Below are 23148 nucleotides of genomic sequence, written 5' to 3'. Positions count from 1 at the left end.
GGCAGGGGCAGGCATACTAGGAGCGTGATTGGCTACCCAGAATGTCAGTTGCCGCTGTGGTCCCGCCCCCTCCAGTACATCAAATCAGGAGCTCCAGAGGCAGGATCAAGGCTTTCACTTCCATAGCTCAGTGCTATGGGATGCCTGGGAGTTTTAATTTGGGGGAAGCGCTAGTACTCTTTGATAGGAAATGCTAAGGACCTTGGCTCATCTATACAGCCATTTATTCAACTCATTTATTCAGACAGTAAGAAGTTACTGGGTTGATGTGAGTTTTCCGTACTGTATGGCCATGCTCTAGAAGCATTCTAATAATATTACAATACAGTAGAGTCTCACTTATCCAACATAAACGGGCCGGCAGAACGTTGGATAAGCGAATATGTTGGGTAATAAGGAGGGATTATGGAAAAGCCTATTAAACATAAAATTAGGTTATGATTTTACAAATTAAGCACCAAAACATCATTTTATACAACAAAATTGGCAGAAAAAGTAGTTCAATATGCAGTAATGCTATGTAGTAATTACTGTATTTATGAATTTAGGACCAAAATATCACGATGTATTGAAAACATTGACTACAAAAATGCGTTGGATAATCCAGAATGTTGAATAAGTGAGACTCTACTGTATATTGATACAGTATAATATAGTAATTTATTACCAGTATTGTACTATGCTAATAATATAATATTGCATGTAAATTTAATTTGTAAGCCGCTCTGAGTCCCCTTCGGGGTAAGAAGGGCGGCATATAAATGTAGAAAATAAATAATAATAAATTCTCTCCTGACCCTTCGTTCACAACTGTGACAGGCATCCTCAGAGGTTGTGAGATATGTTGGAAACTAGGCAAGGGAGGTTAATGTCTGTGGAAGGTCCAGGGTGAGAGAAAACCCTTGTCTTCATGAGGTAAGTGTGAATGTTGAAATTGCACAGCTTGATTCACATTATAGCCTTGCAGCTTCAAAGCCTGGCAGCTTCGTGCCTGGGGGGGGGGGGTGTCTTTTGTTGGGAAATGTTAGCTGGCCCTGATTGTTTCCTGTCTGGAATTCCCCAGTTTTCAGAATGTTGTTCTTTATTTTCTGTTCTGATTTAAAATACTGGATCCAGATTTTGTTCATTTTCATGGTTTCTTCCTTTCTGTTGAAATTGTCCACATGTTTGTGAATTTCAGTGGTTTCTCTGTGTAGTCTGACATGGTGGTTGCGAGAGTGGTCCAGCATTTCTTTGTTCTCAAATAATATGCTGTGTCCAGGTTGGTTCATCAAGTGCTCTGCTATGGCTGACTTCTCTGGTTGAGTTAGGCTGCAGAGTCTTTCATGTTCCTTGATTTGTGTTTGGGCAATGCTGCATCTGGTGGTCCCTATGCAGACTTGTCCACAGCATATTATTTGAGAACACAGAAATGCTGGGCCACTCTAACAACTACCATGTCAGACTACACAGAGAAGCAATTGAAATCCACAAGCATGTGGACAATTTCAACAGAATGGAGGAAAACATGAAAATGAACAAAATCTGGCTACCAGTATTTTTTTTTTTTTTAAAAAAAACCCTCTAAAATCAGAACAGTAAATAAAGAACAACATTCTGAAAACTGAGAAATTCCAGACATGAAACAATCAGGGCCAGCTAATACCTCCAAACAGGATTCTCCCAGACAGGAAGAAGCCAGGTCTTGAGGCCACAGGGCCATTCAATGCTATTCAAGGTGATTAATTACAACATCCACACCTGCCTCCAACACACAAGAGTTCTTTTCCCCAACCTGGACCTCCCTTGCTTAGTTTCCACAACCTCTGAGGATGCCTGCTATAGATGTGGGCGAAACGTCTGGAGAGAACGCTTCTGGAACATGGCCATACAGCCCAAAAGGCTCACATCAATTGATTCACAGTGATTCCGGCCATGAAAGCCTCTGACAATACATTGTGAGGTCTGTTGGAAACTAGGCAAGGGAAATGTATGTGTCTGTGGAAGGTCCAGGATGGGAGAAAACTCTTGTCTTCATGAGGCAAGTGTGAATGTTGCAATTGGTCAGCTTGATTCTCATTGAATAGCCTTGCAGTTTCAAAGCCTGGCTGCTTCCTGCCTGGGGGGAATCCTTTGTTGAGAGGTATTAGCTGGCCCTGATTGTTTCATGTCTGGATTTCCCCTGTTTTTGAGTACTTTTCTTTATTTATTGTTCTGATTTTAAGAGTTTTTAAAAATACTGGTAGCCCGATTTTTTTCATTTTCATGGTTTCCTCCTTTCTGTTGAAATTGTCGACATGCTTGTGGATTTCAATGGTTTCTCTGTGCAGCCTGACATGGTGGTTGTTAGAGTGGTCCAGCATTTCTGTGTTCTCAAATAATATGCTATCTCCTGGTTGGTTTATCAAGTGCTCTGCTTGAAGACGTTAATTACCGTAATAAGGCAGTGTGTCCTATTAAATAGTCGCTAGTGGTCTATAGGTGTCCTGTTCTACAAACTAACATTTGAAAACAACCACAGCATACTATGACGAGCAATAAAAGCTGGTATTTTCAAAACATCTTTCTTAATTTGATTAATTTAAGATTATATGGCAGTGTAGATGGGGGCCCATGTACAACTACAACACCCATCATTCCGTACCATTGAGCCATAGCATAGGGGTGTCAAAGCCATGAGACTTTGAAACTTTATGCTTTCCACTTTGCATTTTAAGATATGAAATAAAATAAAACTACTGCCTAATTTGCTTTGCAACCTTGAGCAGAAATATAGGACCCTTCCAGACAGGTCTATATCCCATGATCTGATCCCAGGTTTTCTGTTTAACCTAGATTATCTGGCAGTGTGGACTCATACAATCCAGTTTAAAGCAGAAAACCTGGGATCAGATCCTGGGATATAGGGGCTGTCTGGAAAGGCCCATAGACTTGCCAAAGAGGTAGGGAAATAATTTTTGTCATGTCAGAAGCAAATTGAGGGTACATTTATAAAGTATTTAAAAACACAAAGTTTAAAAACTTGGCATTATACTAAATGTCCTTTGTCCGATAGCTGGCCACTTGCAGTGCCTCTGGTGTCTCTGTAAAAAGGTCCTCCATTGTGCATGTGGCAGGGCTCAGACTGTATTGTAACGGGTGGTCTGTGGTTTGCTCTTCTCCACTCTTGCATGTCATGACCCCTTCCACACAGCTGAATAAAATCCCACATTATCTGCTTTGAACTGGAATATATGGCAGTGTGGACTCGGAAAACCCAGTTCAAAGCAGATATGGTGGGGTTTTCTGCCTTGATATTCTGAATTATATGGCTATCTAGAAGGGCCCCTGCACTCCACTTTGTAGCCCCATTTCTGAAGATTGGCTCTGCCCCTCATGGTGCCTTATGGTGCCAGAGCACAGTCTGTTCAGCACTTTTCAAGTCACCCAGTCTTCTATGTGCCCAGGAGGGAGTCTCTCATTTGGTATCAGCCATGGGTTGAGGTTCTGGGTTTTAGCCTGCCACTTTTGGACTCTTGCTTGCTGAGATATTCCTGCGAGTATCTCTGTAGACCTCAGAAAGCTATTTCTTGATTTAAGGGGTTGGCCTGCTGGCTGATAACTGAACAGAGGATGGGCCGGAGATGTCAAAGCCTTGGTCCTTTCATTATTGGCTACTACTTTCTGATGGATGTCAGGTAGTGTAATACCGGCTAAATAGTTTTTTTAAAGCCCCAGACACCTTACATTATGGCAGCTTCCCTATGCGGCCAATAGTCCCCATGATGGATGGTAATAACACTTTTCCCCTGGGTGAATCTTTGTCTTTACTCTCGTGGCTTGTTCTTGGTCTTGCAGCTCTTCTGATGTCTTTGGTGGAGTATCCATTGGCTTGTAGAGCTGAGTTTAGGTGGTTCAGTTCACCTTGGAGTGATGACCGTCACCCCAGCTTTCAAATTGATTTAAAAACGCAGCGGAGAGTTCCACCGGTCACCCACCAAAAGAACGGAGCGGGACCGCAACAGACTATTATTAAAAGACCTTTTTTTCTTCATTTTCCTCTTCCCTGAACTATGTAACAAATCCCCCCAATAAAAGTAACATTTATTTTAACAATAACACTCTCTATCTGGTTATTTTGTATCTCCCTCTGACTCCTTCCTTTGCATGCAGTTTCTCTCCCTCCCGTCCTTTTAAACTCCGGTTGAGGTTTCTCTGCCATAGATTAACATGGCGGACGATACAAATTGGCTCATATCTCTATCAAAATTACCCCTAGAACGCTCCTCTTTTACTCCTAACCCTTTCTAAGGCTCCTGACTCGAAGACAACCAGCAGAACCGGAATCGGTCCAGTTTTCAGCACCTCAACAGCTGACTGTCAAACGAGATCGACGGCTCCTTTCAAGCCAAGTTACTGCCTTATCCCGGACTTTTTAAGAGATCCCTAGCCCCTTTCTGTGAATTGGGGATGGGGGGGATCGCTCTCTCGCTGGGGAGACATAGTTCTCCAAGGACCCTCGCCCTCTGCAGCTGCCAAGGGGTGCCCGGGCGGGTGCCCTCCACGTTTCATTCATACTTTTCATGATTTTATGAAGGAGAAGAACACTCTTCCCCAGACCTACCCCTGGACTTATGAAATCTTATACTTCCAAAGACTACAACCCACATGTGCCCCTTCCCATGCCATCTCTATGAATTCCTTATGAACTCTTTTTCCTCATGTATTTGTGAATTTCCATATTCTATGTACACTGTTGTATGAATTTCCATATCGGGTTCCCCAGATGTTGTGAACTTCGTCCTTATCAAATGTTTTCTATTGCTTATATCATTCATGATTCCCCTTTATGCAATGTCACCCACCTTTATGGATTCTCCTTTATTTCCTTGAAATCTATCTATCTGCCTATATGTATTTATACTCTTTGGGATCCCCGGAAAGTATGTATTCTTCCCAGCAGGGTTTATGTTCCAACTTTATTTTAATTTTCATTTTATCCCATATAATTGTCAGATCATGAAATCAAATGGGAAATATTATGACCCCAACATGAACTCTAGCCCTATGACCCAGACCTCCCTTCCCAAAAACAAAAGGATAATCTGCCACAGTTTAATCCAATCTCATTCCGATCGCATGGACAATATAGGGCGAGCCACCAAATTCCTAAAGGTGACTCGCCCCCAAGGCAAACATTATCATATCCCAGGCCAGGACGCCGCAGGAAGGCACCCTGCGGGGCCGTCAATGACGGCTCATCACCACCCATCACCACTTCCCGTCTGACACCCCAGAGACATATCTAAAATCTGTGAACGTGACAGGACCCCGGACATCCTTGATGGGTGTCATAAATTCCTTTAGAAATTGGCTGGGCCAGAATTAATCTGATATTTCCTGTCCGGTCACCTCATTGTCTCAATAGCTCCCGCCTCCTCCTCTCTGATTGGCCCGAATAGGGACAAAAAGCGGCTCCCCATTGGGCCAGCAGAGCAAGGCAGGAAACGAAAGCCCGCCTCGTTCAACCTCTCAGCCTATCCGCGATCAGATGGGCGGGGAAGCGGGGCGGGAAGTTCAAAGGGCTGTCAGACCGAAACATTGTATAAATATGGCTTTATTTGAAACATATGTTACGCTAGTAGATAGAATGATCGCTATTAGCGTCCTTTTCAGCTGAATTGCTCAATAAAAACTCCTTGGCGGATTTTCCTTCAACTTGGCGGACCTTCTTCATTTCAGGCTTCAGGTTGTATTGCGGCTTATATTCTTCTTTTGGCTTCGCCAAGGTCCGTTCCCTCAGGACCGGATCGGCTTCCTTCTAAAGGGGCCCGATCCCCCAAACGCGGTCGATAACATAATTTGGCTTTACCACGAAGGGACTTGCTTGGAAGTTCCAAAGATCAATTTCTAGGCTAAAATTCCAAGCGGCGACCTTGGTCCAGATATTCTGGAACAGGTTGGGGAGAGAAACGGCTGCAAGGAGGGCCCTCCGACCAACAATTTGACCTCATTTCACACCCAAATTTCTCTGGCAGTCCCTTTCTCTCTCTAGATCTGATTCAGGGTACTGAACAAAGGAGCCAGATAGGAGGAAGCAGATTTTTAGCTCCTCGAAGGAAAGGCGCCAACGTGAAACAGGGGACGCCCTGTAAAAATAAAAGGGAACCGGCCCCGTTGTTGAGACCCAGGTGGGCGGAGCCCTGGAGGTATTGCACTTCGGATCAGGGCTCGGTAACAAATTCCTGGTGAAACACGGGAAGATCTGGCACCCGGGGGGCGTGTGAGAACAGTCTGGCTTGTAAGATTACAGGTTCAAGGATCGCAGGGTAGGGGGACGGTTGTGTTCCCGGGGCACCTGCGGATCCCACGGACGCCAGCCATTCAGTCTTGGTGGAGGGAACTCTCGGTAGGACGAGCGGCACCTAGCCGGTTGGGTGAGTCGTTACTCCGTTAACTGTCAGGTACTGGGCAGGGGCTGAGCCAAGAATGGGTGTTTGTTCAGCACGTCTAGGGTGTCCCACCCCAGCAGACATCCCCAGGGATTCTCCATTGGGTAAGATCCTGGCCAATTGGGGTGGGCTTTGCATCGAAAAACATGGTGCAGGCCAGGTTGGGCTAACTCAGAGCACATAAGTGGCCCCTTGTGGCCCTTGAAGGGGGGACAGCTTGCCCCCCCCCCGCTTGAGTCACCGAATTCGGAGTGTTGACCTAAGGTGACTCACCATGGGGAGGGCAGGTGGTTCCAGCTTGCTTATGTTGCAATGTTCATGGCCTTAAGCCAGAGGGAGAGTGGAAGGGGAAGAGGGGGTCCAAGTCTTCCCATGCAGGGACGTGGGCTCAAAACCTACCCTCCTCAGAAGCTCCCCTCTAGACCTACTTCCCCTCCCGCCTCCACCAGAAGAGGAACTTCTGGAGACATTTGCTTACCCCCCACCTTACCAAACCCGACCCCCATCCCTTGCCTCACCTCATCCCCCGTTTTCTCCCCTGATCTGAGTCTTGCACCGACCCAGAACCCCCAAATCGACCCTTCAAGGGAACCTCTGCTTCCCGGGATCCCACTCTCCCAGACACACTCTCCCAACTCCCTGCCATTTCCCCCCCGTCTCCCCTCCGTTTCCCAGCCCTCTATTCTCTCTCAGCCCCATCTCCCCTCCGTTTCCCAACCTCCTATTCCCTCTCCACCCCTCCCCAACCGAATCCCTCTAAGCCTTTTTCCCTTCCACCCCAAAGACTTCTTCCCCCTTGCAGCCCCCCTCCCTTAATCTCTCCCTCTCTTCCTCTCGCTCGTCCTTTTTGGCCAGAGGAACAGGGGGAAAGGAGGGGCGGGGGGGGATGAGGACCCTCAGAGGAAGGAGGAATTGACTGTTCAGAGACCAAAGAACATCCATTGCCATCCTCTGTTTTATCTAAAACCTGAATATTGGGTCAATAGTTCTCCAAAGAATTATTTTCCCCTCTCTCCCTCCTTCTCAAAGCAATCTGCTTCTGAATTTCTGAGTCACAGTTCAATCCCCCTTTTTTTTTCCCCTCTTCTTTTCTGTCTGCTTTCAAAACTTTACCCAAAATCTCTAGAAACTCCCCAAAGATCCCAGAGGAACATAAATTTTTAGACTGTAAATTTGCATTTTTGTTGGTTACAATTTGCAAGTGGGACCTTTGATCTGGCATTCTTTCCAAAGCATCAGGTCACACCTTGAAATTTGCTCAAACCAAAGGATCCTGTGTCCTCAAAGACTCCTTTCCCTTTTTCTTTTTTCTTCACCCAATCCCTTTGGGCAACCCTGCAAAACCCCTCCCCTTTTTGAATCTCCCTCTCAGCCCCCCCCTTCTCTCTGGGGGATATTGTGTATCTTTGGAAAACCTTCCATCTTCAGAGACTGGCTGAGTCCTGCCTGGGGCTTCCCTGTTCTCTGAGTAGTATTCTTTGTTTGTTGCCCTGACTTTGGAGCTTTGTAAATGTGGGGAACCAAGCTTTGTTCCTCTTCCTCATGGTTTTCTTCCTTGAGCTATCCTTTCTGTTCTTTTCTCTCTCTCTCTCTTGTTTGCTATTTCTTGAATGACTGTGTATACAATGGGTTAGGGATTTTACTAACACTCTCTCAGCATAAAAGGGACCGTTGGGAATTGTAGAATGGGGATCCTGGCACCCCACATGGAAGGCACCCCACTCCGACCTGGACTACCAGGACCATCATCCGCTCCTGTGGCTATAAAGGGACTCTGAGAAACCCAGCTCAGATAAGGCGAGAGCAACCAGTGGGGTGCCATCACGGTGATGAGGCCCCCACCCACAAGCTGGCTCCAACCCCTGGCAGGGGTCGTAAGGCTGACCCTGAGCAGAAGAACATCCCCCTTCTAATGCAGGGAGGAGAGGGCGCCCCCACGAGACCAGGAGAAGGCTGGCAGGTAAGGGCGACCCCCCTCACCTGAGAAGAGGTGGCAGAGGCTAAAAGTGTGTCCCCATGGAGCCACGAACAGGACCCCCGCTGTTGGTCGCTGGGTCAGGCGCGAGTGGGGAGCCCTAACATGGCTGCAAGGGTGCCAGAGGAACCTTCAGTATTGAAAACGTCCCAAAAGGTATGAATGATTTATTTCCATTTTTTACTCCTTTTTTCTTCCTTATAAAACTAACCCTCCACACTTAGGGTCTTGGGGGAAGGGGAGTGGGGATGGGACACGTGATCTCTTTTCTTTGCTGTCTTGAGGCATTCTCTATCCCTTGGACCTCCTCCCGGGTGGAGGTGCTGGACCTGGCTGTGGACACTAGGAGGCGCCTGGTGAAGATGGCATCCCGACCTCCTCGGAGCCCTCCTGACCTCCTACACCGCTTGCAAGGTGCTGGAATCCGTGCCAGGATCCATCAAGAGTGCCCCTGAACCAGAACCAGCCCCCACCATCGGTGAGGAAGACAAAGACCTGTGGATTGCTGAGCTGGGAGACGACCTGAAGGTGTTGTTCCGGAAAACACCTCCTCAGGGCCCGCCGCCCGCAAGCTGTCCTGACCCACACCCTCCCGAGGTCCGGAGAAAGACCAAACGCCAGAGACGGAAGCACAAGACCCCCTCCGAGGACCCCTCCAAATCCCATCCCTCTAGCACCACGGGAACACCCCCATTTGGACCTACAAACATTTGACAGCTCACTTTGACAGCTGTCAAATCGGCCCTCACTTCAACCCCCCGCCCGGAAGAACTAACACCACGATTCCCCGCTGGGGAGCTGTCCAGCATGCTGAATCAGGAGCCGTGAGTTCTAATTTTCTCTCTATTTTTCTCCTTGGGAGCTGTCCAGGGTACTAACCCTAACCCTAATCCTCATTTCTTCTCTAACCCTCCCTGTCAATTCTAGCCCGGTTTTGCAAAGGTTTTCTCCTCTTTCTAGCTGTAATCCTTTTCCTTCTAATAATAAGCTGCTGCTGGTCACATTTGCCCGCTCTGTCCCAAATTTGTCGCAAAAAGAACCATTCGAACCCCTCTCAGCAGATGGCCAGGCTGCCGCTGAGAGGTTATAATGTTTATGCGGTAGGGCAGGGGCGAAATAGGCTCCGCCCATCTCGCCCCGCCCTTACCGAGTGGGGAATATGATGACCGTCACCCCAGCTTTCAAATTGATTTAAAAACGCAGCGGAGAGTTCCACCGGTCACCCACCAAAAGAACGGAGCGGGACCGCAACAGACTATTATTAAAAGACCTTTTTTTCTTCATTTTCCTCTTCCCTGAACTATGTAACAAATCCCCCCAATAAAAGTAACATTTATTTTAACAATAACACTCTCTATCTGGTTATTTTGTATCTCCCTCTGACTCCTTCCTTTGCATGCAGTTTCTCTCCCTCCCGTCCTTTTAAACTCCGGTTGAGGTTTCTCCGCCATAGATTAACATGGCGGACGATACAAATTGGCTCATATCTCTATCAAAATTACCCCTAGAACGCTCCTCTTTTAGTCCTAACCCTTTCTAAGGCTCCTGACTCGAAGACAACCAGCAGAACCGGAATCGGTCCAGTTTTCAGCACCTCAACAGCTGACTGTCAAACGAGATCGACGGCTCCTTTCAAGCCAAGTTACTGCCTTATCCCGGACTTTTAAGAGATCCCTAGCCCCTTTCTGTGAATTGGGGATGGGGGGGATCGCTCTCTCGCTGGGGAGACATAGTTCTCCAAGGACCCTCGCCCTCTGCAGCTGCCAAGGGGTGCCCGGACGGGTGCCCTCCACGTTTCATTCATACTTTTCATGATTTTATGAAGGAGAAGAACACTCTTCCCCAGACCTACCCCTGGACTTATGAAATCTTATACTTCCAAAGACTACAACCCACATGTGCCCCTTCCCATGCCATCTCTATGAATTCCTTATGAACTCTTTTTCCTCATGTATTTGTGAATTTCCATATTCTATGTACTTGGACACTCTCATGACTCACTGTTGTATGAATTTCCATATCGGGTTCCCCAGATGTTGTGAACTTCGTCCTTATCAAATGTTTTCTATTGCTTATATCATTCATGATTCCCCTTTATGCAATGTCACCCACCTTTATGGATTCTCCTTTATTTCCTTGAAATCTATCTATCTGCCTATATGTATTTATACTCTTTGGGATCCCCGGAAAGTATGTATTCTTCCCAGCAGGGTTTATGTTCCAACTTTATTTTAATTTTCATTTTATCCCATATAATTGTCAGATCATGAAATCAAATGGGAAATATTATGACCCCAACATGAACTCTAGCCCTATGACCCAGACCTCCCTTCCCAAAAACAAAAGGATAATCTGCCACAGTTTAATCCAATCTCATTCCGATCGCATGGACAATATAGGGCGAGCCACCAAATTCCTAAAGGTGACTCGCCCCCAAGGCAAACATTATCATATCCCAGGCCAGGACGCCGCAGGAAGGCACCCTGCGGGGCCGTCAATGACGGCTCATCACCACCCATCACCACTTCCCGTCTGACACCCCAGAGACATATCTAAAATCTGTGAACGTGACAGGACCCCGGACATCCTTGATGGGTGTCATAAATTCCTTTAGAAATTGGCTGGGCCAGAATTAATCTGATATTTCCTGTCCGGTCACCTCATTGTCTCAATAGCTCCCGCCTCCTCCTCTCTGATTGGCCCGAATAGGGACAAAAAGCGGCTCCCCATTGGGCCAGCAGAGCAAGGCGGGAAACGAAAGCCCGCCTCGTTCAACCTCTCAGCCTATCCGCGATCAGATGGGCGGGGAAGCGGGGCGGGAAGTTCAAAGGGCTGTCAGACCGAAACATTGTATAAATATGGCTTTATTTGAAACATATGTTACGCTAGTAGATAGAATGATCGCTATTAGCGTCCTTTTCAGCTGAATTGCTCAATAAAAACTCCTTGGCGGATTTTCCTTCAACTTGGCGGACCTTCTTCATTTCAGGCTTCAGGTTGTATTGCGGCTTATATTCTTCTTTTGGCTTCGCCAAGGTCCGTTCCCTCAGGACCGGATCGGCTTCCTTCTAAAGGGGCCCGATCCCCCAAACGCGGTCGATAACAGGAGGAAGTGCTTCTTTTTTGACCTGGGTGATGGTTGGAGTTTTTATATAGGTATCTATCCACGTGTGTAGGTTTTGAAAAACGAGCCCTGGAAACAGCAACAAAAAAGCCCACTATATGGTTCAGATTTGTGGATGACACCTTCACCATTTAGAGACATGGAGAAGAACTCAACAAGTTCCTGGACTACCTCAACAGCATCCACCTAAACATCCAATTCACCATGGAATAAGAAAATGAAGGAAAACTGCCATTTCTCGATGCCTTAGTCATCCGCAATCCAAATCGACAATTGGGCCACAGAGTTTACAAAAACCTACACACACACACACAGATAGATATCTACATAAAAACTCCAACCATTACCCAGGTCAAAAAAGAAGCACAATTAAAGCCCTGGCAGACCGTGCAAAAAGAATATGCAAACCCCACCTCCTCCAAGGTAAACTGAACCACCTACTAGCATTTAAAAACTCTAGAATCAGGAAAGTAAATAAAGAACAACATTCAGAAAACAGGGAATTCCAGACAGGAAACATTCAGGGACAGTGAACACATCCCAACAAAGGATTCCCCCAGACAGGAAGCAGCCAGGTTTTGAAGCTGCAAGGCTATTCAATGCGAATCAAGCTGGCAAATTGCACCATTCATACTTGCCTCAAGCAGACAAGAGTTCCTTCTCCCACCCTGGACATTCCACACATATATAAACCCCACTTTAGATATTTCCAACGGCCTTCACAACCTCTGAGGATGCCTGCCATAGATGTGGGTGAAACGTCAGGAGAGAATGCTTCTGGAACATAGCCATATAGCATGGAAAACTCACAGCAACCCAATATAACAAACAATTACATAAAATCAAGAGTCGGAATTATGTGAGCCTTGAAATGTTGTTGAACTAGAATTCCCAACAGTCCTAGACAACATAATCATTAGTCAAGACTGAACCATGCTGGAAACTGAAATCCAGCACCGTATAGAATACTGTTCTTGTCTGAATTGACCATGTACTGTTTGCTACTACATGCATTGCCTTTAAAACAGGTCTTGTTTTGGCATTGATTGTTGCCACTATGCGTAACCAGTAATGATTTTAAAATAATCGTTGCCTGGACAGAACCATTAGCTGTATGTGATTATGTTCCTAAAACACATACCAAATGCAGTATATTAAATTAAGAGACTCTGTAGCCCTCCAGAATGTTGTTGCATTATAATTTCCATTAGACCTACCCAGTCGTAGCAAGGGATGATGGGACTTACAGCCCAGTAATATCTGTTGGGCCACACTTTCCTCACCTCTATCGCAGACACCAGGCCATTTAAATCAAAGTATTTGCTTGTCTCTCTCTCTCTCTCTCTCTCTCTCTCTCTCTCTCTCTCTCTCTCTCTCTCTCTCTCTCCCCCCCCCCCCCCCCAATTACATTTCTTTAGCAGGGCCTGGAATGAATGAGCTAGAAATAACAATTTGATATGAATTATTTTCCCAGTTAACCTCTTGTAGCTAATTGCAATTTTATGAGAGTAAATATAATCTCTTTTGTACTATAACTTTTAATTGATAGTTATGAGACTATGGCCTCAATAAATTGTAGAGGAGGAATATTGCATGGTTTGGGGGCTGTCTTTTTATTGTGTTTTGAGCAAAAGCCTTATACACGCAGTGGACAGGAGGAGAATATATTTTGTATAAGAGCATCCAGTAGTTTCTAGCATTAACTATCTTGAAAAGAAGTAACAAGAAGTCGTTGTTTTGGTAACCTTTACGTAACAGGAATGGAAAATGTTGCTTTTTTCCATAATGAATCACAACTGTAACTATAATCAACTAAATAGGCAAAGGAATATTCTATGGTGCAGCTACACTGTAGAATTAATGCAGTTTGACACCCTTTGAACTGACATGGCTCAATACTATGGAATCATGGGAGCTGTAGTTTGGTGAGAGACAAATGTACCTTCACTTAGAGAAAAGTTGGCATCATAAACTTCATAGACTTAAGTCTATTTCAGCAAATGCATGGAGTTAGGCAAGAAATACACAGAGGTGGCTTTGAGCAATGAAATATAATGTATAACATCTGGTATTCATGGTGACCTCTAATCAGTACTGTCCCCCATGTTGTTCAACATATACATGAAGCCGCTGGGAGAGATCATCCGGAGTTTCGGGGTGCGGTGTCATCTGTACGCAGATGATGTCCAGCTCTGTCACTCCTTCCCACCTGTCACTAAGGAGGCTGTTCAGGTCCTGAACTGGTGTCTGGCCGCTGTGTCGGACTGGATGAGGGCGAACAAATTGAAATTGAATCCAGACAAGACGGAGGTCCTCTTGGTCAGTCGTAAGGCTGAACAGGGAATAGGGTTACAGCCTGTGTTGGACGGGGTCACACTCCCCCTGAAGATGCAGGTTCGCAGTCTGGGTGTGATCCTGGACTCATCGCTGAGCCTGGAGCCCCAGGTCTCGGCGGTGGCCAGGGGAGCATTTGCACAACTAAGACTTGTGCGCCAGTTGCGCCCGTTCCTTGGGAGGTCTGACTTGGCCACGATGGTCCACACTCTGGTTACATCCCATTTGGATTACTGCAACGCGCTCTACGTGGGGCTGCCTTTGAAGACGGCCCGGAAGCTCTAACTAGTACAACGGGCGGCAGCCAGATTAATAACTGGGGCGGCATACAGGGAGCCTTAAATACTTAAATTTAATTGCATCATTTTACCACTGGGAGGCAGCATGGTTGCATAGACGGGGTGACCCTGGTTCTTCAAGAAATCCACGCATCCTTCTTAAGCAAGGACAAAGGGCCCTTCCACACAGCTATATAATCCAGAATATCAAGGCAGATAATCCACAATATCCACTTTGAACTGGATTAACTGAATCCACACTGCCAGATAATCCGGTTCAAAGTAGATTTTATACAGCTGTGTGGAAGGCGCCAATGTTAAACAGCATTTTTTCCCAGTCCGGTCCCGTATGGCCCACCACAAAGGTGAGAAGAGTTTTCCTTTCCCTTTGGAAAATTTGCGCATACTCTTTTCCCTCCCAAACATCAAAATGACAGGGCTTAAAACCGATCTGAAATAAGGTGATCTCAAGTCATGCTATGTGGGAATTGTTCTTCCTTCACATGCTGTTGAACAAAGGAATTTGATATCTCCTTTTCTTTCCCTCATTATTGTGGATGATGTTCACACAAGTACGATTAAATGTCATATTGAAAAAAGAAAGGCAATTTAAATTTGATCAAACCAGCTGGTAATGAGATAGTGGAAGTAGACCTGAATATCATCCTCTTCTTACCGCTTTCTCTCTCTCTAAGGATGAACTTTTCTGTCTGTTTTGGAGGGGAAGGTTTGTATCTCTTTCATTTCACTGATTGCTAATTTACTTGTGTAGTTGTTGGTGGTGGTTTCACTTTTTGAAACCATTCTGAAAACCTTTAGATGGTTTAAATCCAACTATTTCTCTGTTTAACCACCCTCATGACAGAGTGTCCTGGTTTGGTAAATAACTTTGAGACACAGTAAGTACAGAAAATGCCCTCTCAGGTGGATTAAAGAGTTCCCATTTTTGCTCCTCTTAGCTGTTTCCCCAAGGAACACTGTAAATGCAGGTTGTCAATTATAAATAATAATAATAATAATAATAATAATAATAATAATAATAATATGGCTAACAACTGGGAGAACATATCTGATACAAAAGGATCCAGCAAAAGGAGCAACACCAGGAAACTACAGGCCAATAACGTGTCTGCCCACTCTGTTTAAACTACTGACTGGCATCATAGCTGACAGAATTCAAGACTATCTTGAAGAAAAGGAAAAAAAACATCTTGCCAGATGAACAGAAGGGCAACAAACGGAAAAGCAGGGGCACAAAAGACCAGTTATTAATTGACAAAATGATTCTGGAGAACTGTAAAAGCTGAAAAGCAAATCTTCACACGACGTGGATTGACTACAAAAAGGCTTTTGACTCACTCCTACATAGCTGGATCATCAAGTGCCTGGACACCATCGGGATTAGTAAAAACGTTGGCACCTTTATTGAAAACATGATGGAGCACTGGAAAACTGAACTGTTTGTTGGAAATGAAAGCTATGGACTTGTCAACATCAGAAGAGGAATTTTCCAGGGAGACTCCTTGTCCCCTCTGCTTTTCATTATTGCCATGATCCCTCTGTCAACAATCTTAAAAAAAAAACAAATCTCGGCTATCAAACATCTAAGAAATCTCACAAAATTTCTCATCTGATGTACATGGATGACCTGAAGCTGAAATCCAAACTCTGACACTGTCCAAATTTTTAGCACTGATATCAGCATGGAGTTTGGTTTGGACAAATGTTCGACAGTGGCACTGAAGAAGGGAAAATCATTGAAAGTGAGGGCATAAATATGCCTAATGGCCAAATAAAAGTGTCACCAGCCAGAGGCCTATAAATATCTGGGCATATTACAGCTGGACAACATCAAGCATGAACATGTGAAAACTGTGGTCAGCAAAGAATACACACAACAAGTCAGAAAAATTCTCAAAAGCAAGCTCAATGGAGGCAACACAATCAGGGCCATAAACACTTGGGCCATACCTGTCATGAGATATACTACTGGCATCATAAACTGGACACAGGCAGAACTGGATAATTTGGACAGAAAAAAAAAAGAAAACTCATGACCATTCATTATTCACTGCACCCTTGCAGTGATGTTGACTGGCTACATCTGCCTAGAAGATCTGGTGGAAGAGGACTCTTTCAAGTAAAACAAGCAGTCAAAGAAGAAGAACATATAGCAGACCTGAAAATGTGGGCAATATTTAAAAACATTTTTTAAAATGTTATCTACTTCAGTTGCTTTTTGACTTTAGCAGTTTATGGGTGTCATGCCTGGTTTTGGCCCTAAACTGTGGTTCCAGACACCTCCAAGAGCAGAACCAAAAAAAACCTTTCCCCATCCCCATGAAAACCCATCATGTGGAGTATTGTGGCTCACAAAACAGCCTTGACACAGGGACAGGTCTGCCTTGGCCAAGGCAAGGTGCTTGATAGGACTTCGCTATCCTTAATAGTAGTATAGCAGAAAATACAGTTTGAGTTTATGTTGGTGAATAAGAGTCCTCCTGTATTTGTTGTTTTGTTTTGTTATTATGTGCCATCAAGTTGGCTCTGATTTAGGATACTCTATGAGTGGGAGACCTTTAAGAAATTGGGATAGTTCTACATTGTATAATTAATGCAGTTTGACATCACTTTAACTGCCATGGCTCAATGAATTAAAATTGAGCCATGAATTATGTGCAATAAACTAAGTTATGATTTTGGTTAATGGGAGTGATAGCTCAGTGAAACATTAGCACTCTGGCAAAAAGAAGTTGTAAAACTACAAATTCCATAATTTCATAGCACTGAGCCATAGTAGTTAAAATGATGTCAAACTGCATTAATTTGATAGTATAGCTGGCTGCACCAATGGCCATAAACAACCTTGCTCAGGTCTTGCAAATTGAGGGCTACGGTGGCTTTTTTGATTGAGTGAATCTGCTTGTAATGTGGCTTCCCCTTTTCCCATTGCCTTCCTCTTTACTGGCCCCCTTCCCCAATTGTCCTGTTTTCTCACAAAGCCTGCAGTTTAGTCATTTCAGATTCAAGTGGATTCAGGCTTCATTTGCCCCCAAATGAATAAAACGTATTTACTTGTCTCCAGCAGCCTATTACAAATGAGTTGATTTTCTTCCTGTTGGCTCTCTTGACTATCTAACTTTCATTACCAGACAGAGAAATTAGGAATGCAGTGGCATGGGTGATTCTGACTTAGATATTTAATTATATTGGAGGACTTCATTACTTCATTTAGTTTCTTCATAGCTTCCCTTTCTGATGTCTTGACTACAGTTTCCATTTTGATTTATAACTGAGCCAAGATAGAGAGAATCTTTAACTACTTTGATGTCTTTATCTTCTTCCACTTTTAAGTTATGGAAATCTTCTGTGGCTGTTAAAGCCAGCTGGGAACTCTGTTTTCTTTTCCATTTCTTCTGTTCTCCTTGCCTACTCTCACCCCCATGTGTGCCTGGGTGGGCTGAAATCTCACTGGGCTTCTTGAAGCAGATTAACAATGAAATGGTTGGCTGGCTCCTCTGCCCATTGACTTGTGGTTTCTGGCTGCATTATGCAGGCTGATGTCATCGTGCAGCCAGAAGGGCAGCCCTGATGTGTTAATGGCAAGCCATTCAGAGGCCTGTAAGTGTCAAACAGAAAAGGGAGGTGGGGGCATTTAAACAGGAAGTTCCTCCATCACAAAGTATTAACAGGCTTACTGGGTCAGGCAAACAGTCGATTCAATTCACTATCTAGTCTTGACAAGAGCTAAATCTGGAAGATGTTTTTTACAAATAAATTTACCATGGACTTCCAAGGGTTCCATGCACGGACTCAGTGAACTAGGTCCCAAAATATGTTTTTCCTTCCTCCAATTTGTTATTTTGTTTTTTTCTGGTCACAGTGCATATTGAGTGAAAATTGTAGTCTTTTTTCATCTGCTCATTGTATAGACAATTTGACTATTTCTATAAAATACAATAAAACTGACATGTAAAATAATAGTGTGTATGTTTAATATTAATTATTCGGGGGGTATAATTTTTGTCAGACTCTCAAATGGGCCCATGACCCTCAAAAGGTTAAAGAACACTGTCTTGAGCAGTCCATTTATTTGGAGGCAACTCAGGGAGACTAGGGAAAGGAAATGATGTTGTCCTTGTCTTTGCAGCAATATGTGGACTAGAATGGATTTTCTTGAGAGGTCCTGCAAGATGTTTTTGTGTACCTTCAAGCTGTTTCCAGTTTATGGTACCCTTAAGGCAATCCTTAAATCCTTTTTTGCAAGGTTTGCCTTTGACTTCCTCTGAGGTGGAGAGAGTGTGATGTGGCCAAAGTTTCCTGGTGTGCTTCATTAGCTGAGTGAGGATTTGAAACTTGGTCACTATAGTCATAGTACTCAAACCACTACACAACTCTGGCTGTTACTCATGCAAAGCTTCTTAGTAATCCCATTTATTGTGCTCCAAAGTTGTAAGGAATTGCCCCTGTACCCAGTTCTGGTCCTTCACCATTGATCTGTGAGGAGTCCCTTACACTGAAAAAGCATGCAAGAGATATTATGTCGATTCCCTAAGCATCTACTATGATATGTGGAAAGTGTGGCTTGTGTGCTGGATGTCAGCTGCCAAATCCATCCCCCAAGTCCAATTTTTGTCCCCAAATGTCATCTGGTTTCACATGAACCCTGGCTGGTTTTAGGCTAAGAGATGCCCTTATTCCTAATAGGAGGTGATCTGGAAGTTGAAAAGTGTCTCTGTTAGAACTAAAAAGGCCAAGAAGAGGCAAAAGAAAGAAGAGTCCCCCAATTTTCCTAGGCACAGCTAGTGGAAACACAAGTCAGGGCCTTCCCGGTAGCTACACTCTGGAGCTCTCTGGAGCCAGAATGGCCCCCTCCTTGCTGACCTTCCAGCCACACACTTGGAACAATGGCAATGCTTCCCAAGGGATCCCGGGACTGGTAATCCAGAATGACATAATGTTTCAAAGGTCTGGTGTTTTCCCATGTTCAAATGAATGTTCTATTGCAAGTTGTTTGAAAGCAAGTTATGTCAGAATCCAGTATCAGTCTCATGTTTTCAGATCATTTATACTGAGTTGGATTTGATCATTTTGTTGCATTATATTTCACTTTTAGCCAGCTATAAAGTGACAGAGAAGTGTAATTAATAAATAAAATGAAATAGTTTAATCTCCAAGTTTATTCTCAGCCAAACAGATGACATTTTATCATTCTCGCTAGACCTGCAAGTTTTGTTCCTTGAGCAGTTAGAATATTTATGGACATTCAGTAGTATCTTGTTAACTCCATCAATTGATATTAAACATAATACTACCCGGTGGTGGGGAAGTTCCATCTCGTACTCTGAAGAAGATGGTGTCAGGTAAAGACCAGATGTTAAATGAAACAGCAGGTTTTGGTATGCCTGCTAAGCACTGGGAAGAATTTACTGAGGAAGAAATATTTCCAATTGTCATCTGGCCAGTTTTAAACTAGCTTGACTAATTTGTTGCCACCTGAATTCCTCCCCTGCTTGACTATAGCTCAGCTTTAGTGTTAATCCCTTCGGGAGGGAAGGGACCAAAGCTGGATGATGGAACACACACTTCGCATCCAGAAAGTCTTAGTTTAATCCTTGGTATCATTATATGAAGGGTTCATGTCAGAGGTGATGGTAAAAACAATTTTTCTGCTTGAAGTACTGGCAGAGCTGCAGCCAAGCATCCCAGATAGTCATTTTCTATAGAAACAAACCAGAGTCTTCTTGGATTACAAGTTTTAGAATCCCTTAGACAATATTATCAGTTGTTTTATTGTCTAGAGAATTCTCGGAGCTGTAATTCAAAAGTGACTTCTCTAAAATTTGAGACAAGCAAGTCTGTTATACATGTTAAACATTCCTTATCTGGAATTCTGAAATTCTGAATATTCTAAAATTGTCTGTACGGGTAACTGAGATAGTGATATTTTTGTTTTCTGTTGCTTCACTGTGCACACTCAAGCACACCTTATCAACAATATTGTGTATAAGACTAGCTTCAGGGTATGTATATGAGGTGTTTATGAAGCATGGATGGATTTCACTTTTAGATTTGGGTCCCATCTCCAAGATAGGTATGAATATGCAAATACAGAAATACCAAAAAAAAAAACCAAAAGATCCAAAACACTTTTACTACCATGCATTTTGGATCAGGGATACTCAGCCTGTATTAGATAGAGTCCTATGTGCCTAAATACATAAATTGGCATACCTTTCCTCCAGTAAGCAAAATTTGTTGTTAGTGGGTGCTTTTAGGACTTATGATGATGGTATTGGCTGCTTTTGTTGGCCAGATTTGTTTAGAGGTAACATCCCTTTGTTTACTTATTTATATTTATAACTTACTTTTCTCCCTGTGAGCTTCAGTTAGTGCACATGAGCCCAAAGTAATGTGCATGATACATCTCAGTTTATTTTCACAACAGCCTTCTGGGTTAGGCTGTGCTGTGACAGATTGATTGTCCATTTTATCCACTGACCTCCTTTGCTCTGTGGGAGACTTCACCATTTCCAAATTCCAGTCCTAACCAATATATCAGAAATAAATCAATAACCAATATGAAGAAATAAATCCTGTAGAACTTCCTCCTAGGCAAGCAAGAATATGATGGCTACTTTAATAGGCATTTGGAAAGGGCTATTTCTAATGGAGCCCCCGGTGGCGTAGTGGGTAAAGCCTTGCGACTTGAAGGTTGGGTTGCTGACCTGAAGGCTGCCAGGTTCGAATCCCACCCGGGGAGAGCGCAGATGAGCTCCCTCTATCAGCTCCAGCTCCATGTGGGGACATGAGAGAAGCCTCCCACAAGGATGGTAAAAACATGAAAAACATCCTGCCATCCCCTGGGCAACGTCCTTGCAGATGGCCAATTCTCTCACACCAGAAGTGACTCTGGTCGCTCTTGACACGAAAAAAAGAATTGGGATGACACTCTGAGATGAACACTGTCCATTGCCACTTGCTGTTTCTTCCCACAGGGATTACGTCAATGGCAGATTGCAGTCTGCGCTCACACACTGCAGCGCTTACTATGTGCCAGCTTCCTTCCTCTGAACACGACGCCACAAAGTTCAGTGGGCAGAAACAGACCCATTGTGAAAAAGCTGCCATTTAAAAAACATTTTCTGATTCTGGATATTGAGCCTTATGTTTTGAGGTCTGAGGATTATACCAAAGGAATGGCTTTTTTCCTCCATGTCCAGTTGATGGCTCAATCTGTTATGTCACTTGCCAAGGGAGTTGGCTTAAAACTGGTGAAATGTGACAGCTGATCCAGTTCATTGATCTGAAATCCCCTGTTGGTCTTCCTGAAGCAATTATACTGTAGACTTTGAGAAGGCTAAATTATTCAGATTCCTCAAAGAGAGACAGCAGTGTCTGAGGATAGAACCAAAGGAACGATTTCAAAGAAAGACAAAATATCAAATGACACAGAGCAAAGCTTGTTGAAAATATTCCAAGGAATGTATTGGAGCAATGTAAAACATGGGAACGGTTGTCAAAAGAACCAGCTGTTTCCACAACTGTGAGAGTGGTGCACTTGTATCCATTAATAAGGGACAAAAAGACATGTCAGTGGATTAGATTATCTGAACAAATGTAGCGTTTTTGTATCTCCTGAGATTTGTTGCAAGAAAATACATATACACTTGCAATGCTTACAGGACCTTCCAGAGAAATAAAGTTCACACACAAAGCAATATGTACAATTAAACCTCAACATTTATAAGTTTATCTTTTTCAGAGGTAGTTTTACATGGATTTGATTATATAACCTCTCTAAGTCATCTAGTGCGACTCTGTAGTTATATACAATTAACATGTGCACACTCGGTAGTCCAATGCACATATTTATGGTCACATTTCCCTAGTAGTTTGGCTTTCTGCTCAGTCCAGTGTGTCAGTCTGAAAATTATCCCCACCTCACAACTGTAGTCCTGTGTTTGTGGGCATAGAAGACATGTGGCAAGGTGCAGGTGAGATAGCTCAAGGTCAGGACCATGGAGAGCTTCCTATGGAGGAAGACTAAAAATAAGGCTGCATACCAGCCTTTGGAGGCAGCAGTGTACTACAAGCGCTGGTCTGGAGCTGACATCCTGCCAAGACTGTGGGGGAATTTCCTCTTTCCCAGAGGAAGCCTGTCTGGTAGTTCAAGGGATTGCATTCTGATTCAAGAGGCCGCCTTCTAAATCCCTGCTCTGGAACCAGGAGTGAAGATCTCACTGTCTGCTTGGTTTCTTCCTTCATGGGAGCCTTAAAACTCTTCTCTAACAGAAGAATGAAGGCCATCTAACATGATCAAGAACAAAGGAAGATTTTGGGTCTCGGCGGGGGTCATTCACCACACTAATAAAAAAAACCCCACACATTTGCAAGAAACAATCATATGCCTTGTTTCAAATAAAGTCAATGTTTACCAACCGAAAGGTTGGGTTGTCAGCTATTGGATCATTTCAGCAATCTGCAGAAACTTATCTGTGAGTGATGGGTGAACATGCAAAGCCTCTGAACATGCATGATTCAAGCAGCAGACTTTGTACTCCTTGTTTAGTTATTTGATTTATGTCTTGTCTTTATCCCTAATGGGACTCAAAATTACTTAGAACATAAGTTTATGGCAGAATAGCATCCGAACTGCTTGGCTTCACACCAGTCATCAAGCAAGCTGGCTATAGATTTTGGATTCTTCATCTGTTGAGAATTAACTGTATCTGTATGGATCTTATTGAACACTTATAACTGATCAAAAAACTGCAGAAGGGGAAGAGACATTTTGTGTTGATGACATTCATATCTTGAATTAGATATTTATGAGTGTCGATGATATTACCTGAAGTAGTTTGAAGACCTCTGACTTGGACAGCTTGGACAGAATACGAGTGGATATTGAACCAAACTTTTTCAAATACACCATACAAAGAGATTGAAGTCAATCTTAAATGCACATATATGTATAGGATTTTATTTTATTCTTACATGTATCCCCCCCCTTTTTTTAGGTTTATG

At 43.9% G+C, this 23148-nt stretch overlaps 1 long non-coding RNA gene across 3 annotated transcripts; it reads left to right on the top strand.

Annotated features, from left to right (window-relative positions):
- Positions 1 to 99: 99 nt before the first annotated feature.
- Positions 100 to 4689, top strand: LOC134298379 (uncharacterized). 3 transcript variants are annotated; one of them, XR_010005427.1, is made up of 4 exons: positions 100 to 268; positions 820 to 915; positions 3559 to 3656; positions 3817 to 4689. It is a non-coding gene; the product is annotated as an uncharacterized LOC134298379 (long non-coding RNA). The 3 variants fall into 3 exon arrangements; XR_010005426.1 differs by lacking the exon at positions 3559 to 3656; XR_010005425.1 differs by having other exon boundaries at positions 3559 to 4689.
- Positions 4690 to 23148: the final 18459 nt, after the last annotated feature.

Source organism: Anolis carolinensis, chromosome 4, assembly GCF_035594765.1.
Source record: "Anolis carolinensis isolate JA03-04 chromosome 4, rAnoCar3.1.pri, whole genome shotgun sequence".
Taxonomy (NCBI): Eukaryota; Metazoa; Chordata; class Lepidosauria; order Squamata; family Dactyloidae; genus Anolis; species Anolis carolinensis.
The sequence above is the reverse complement of the archived record's forward strand: the minus strand, read 5'-3'. Positions and strand labels throughout refer to the sequence as shown.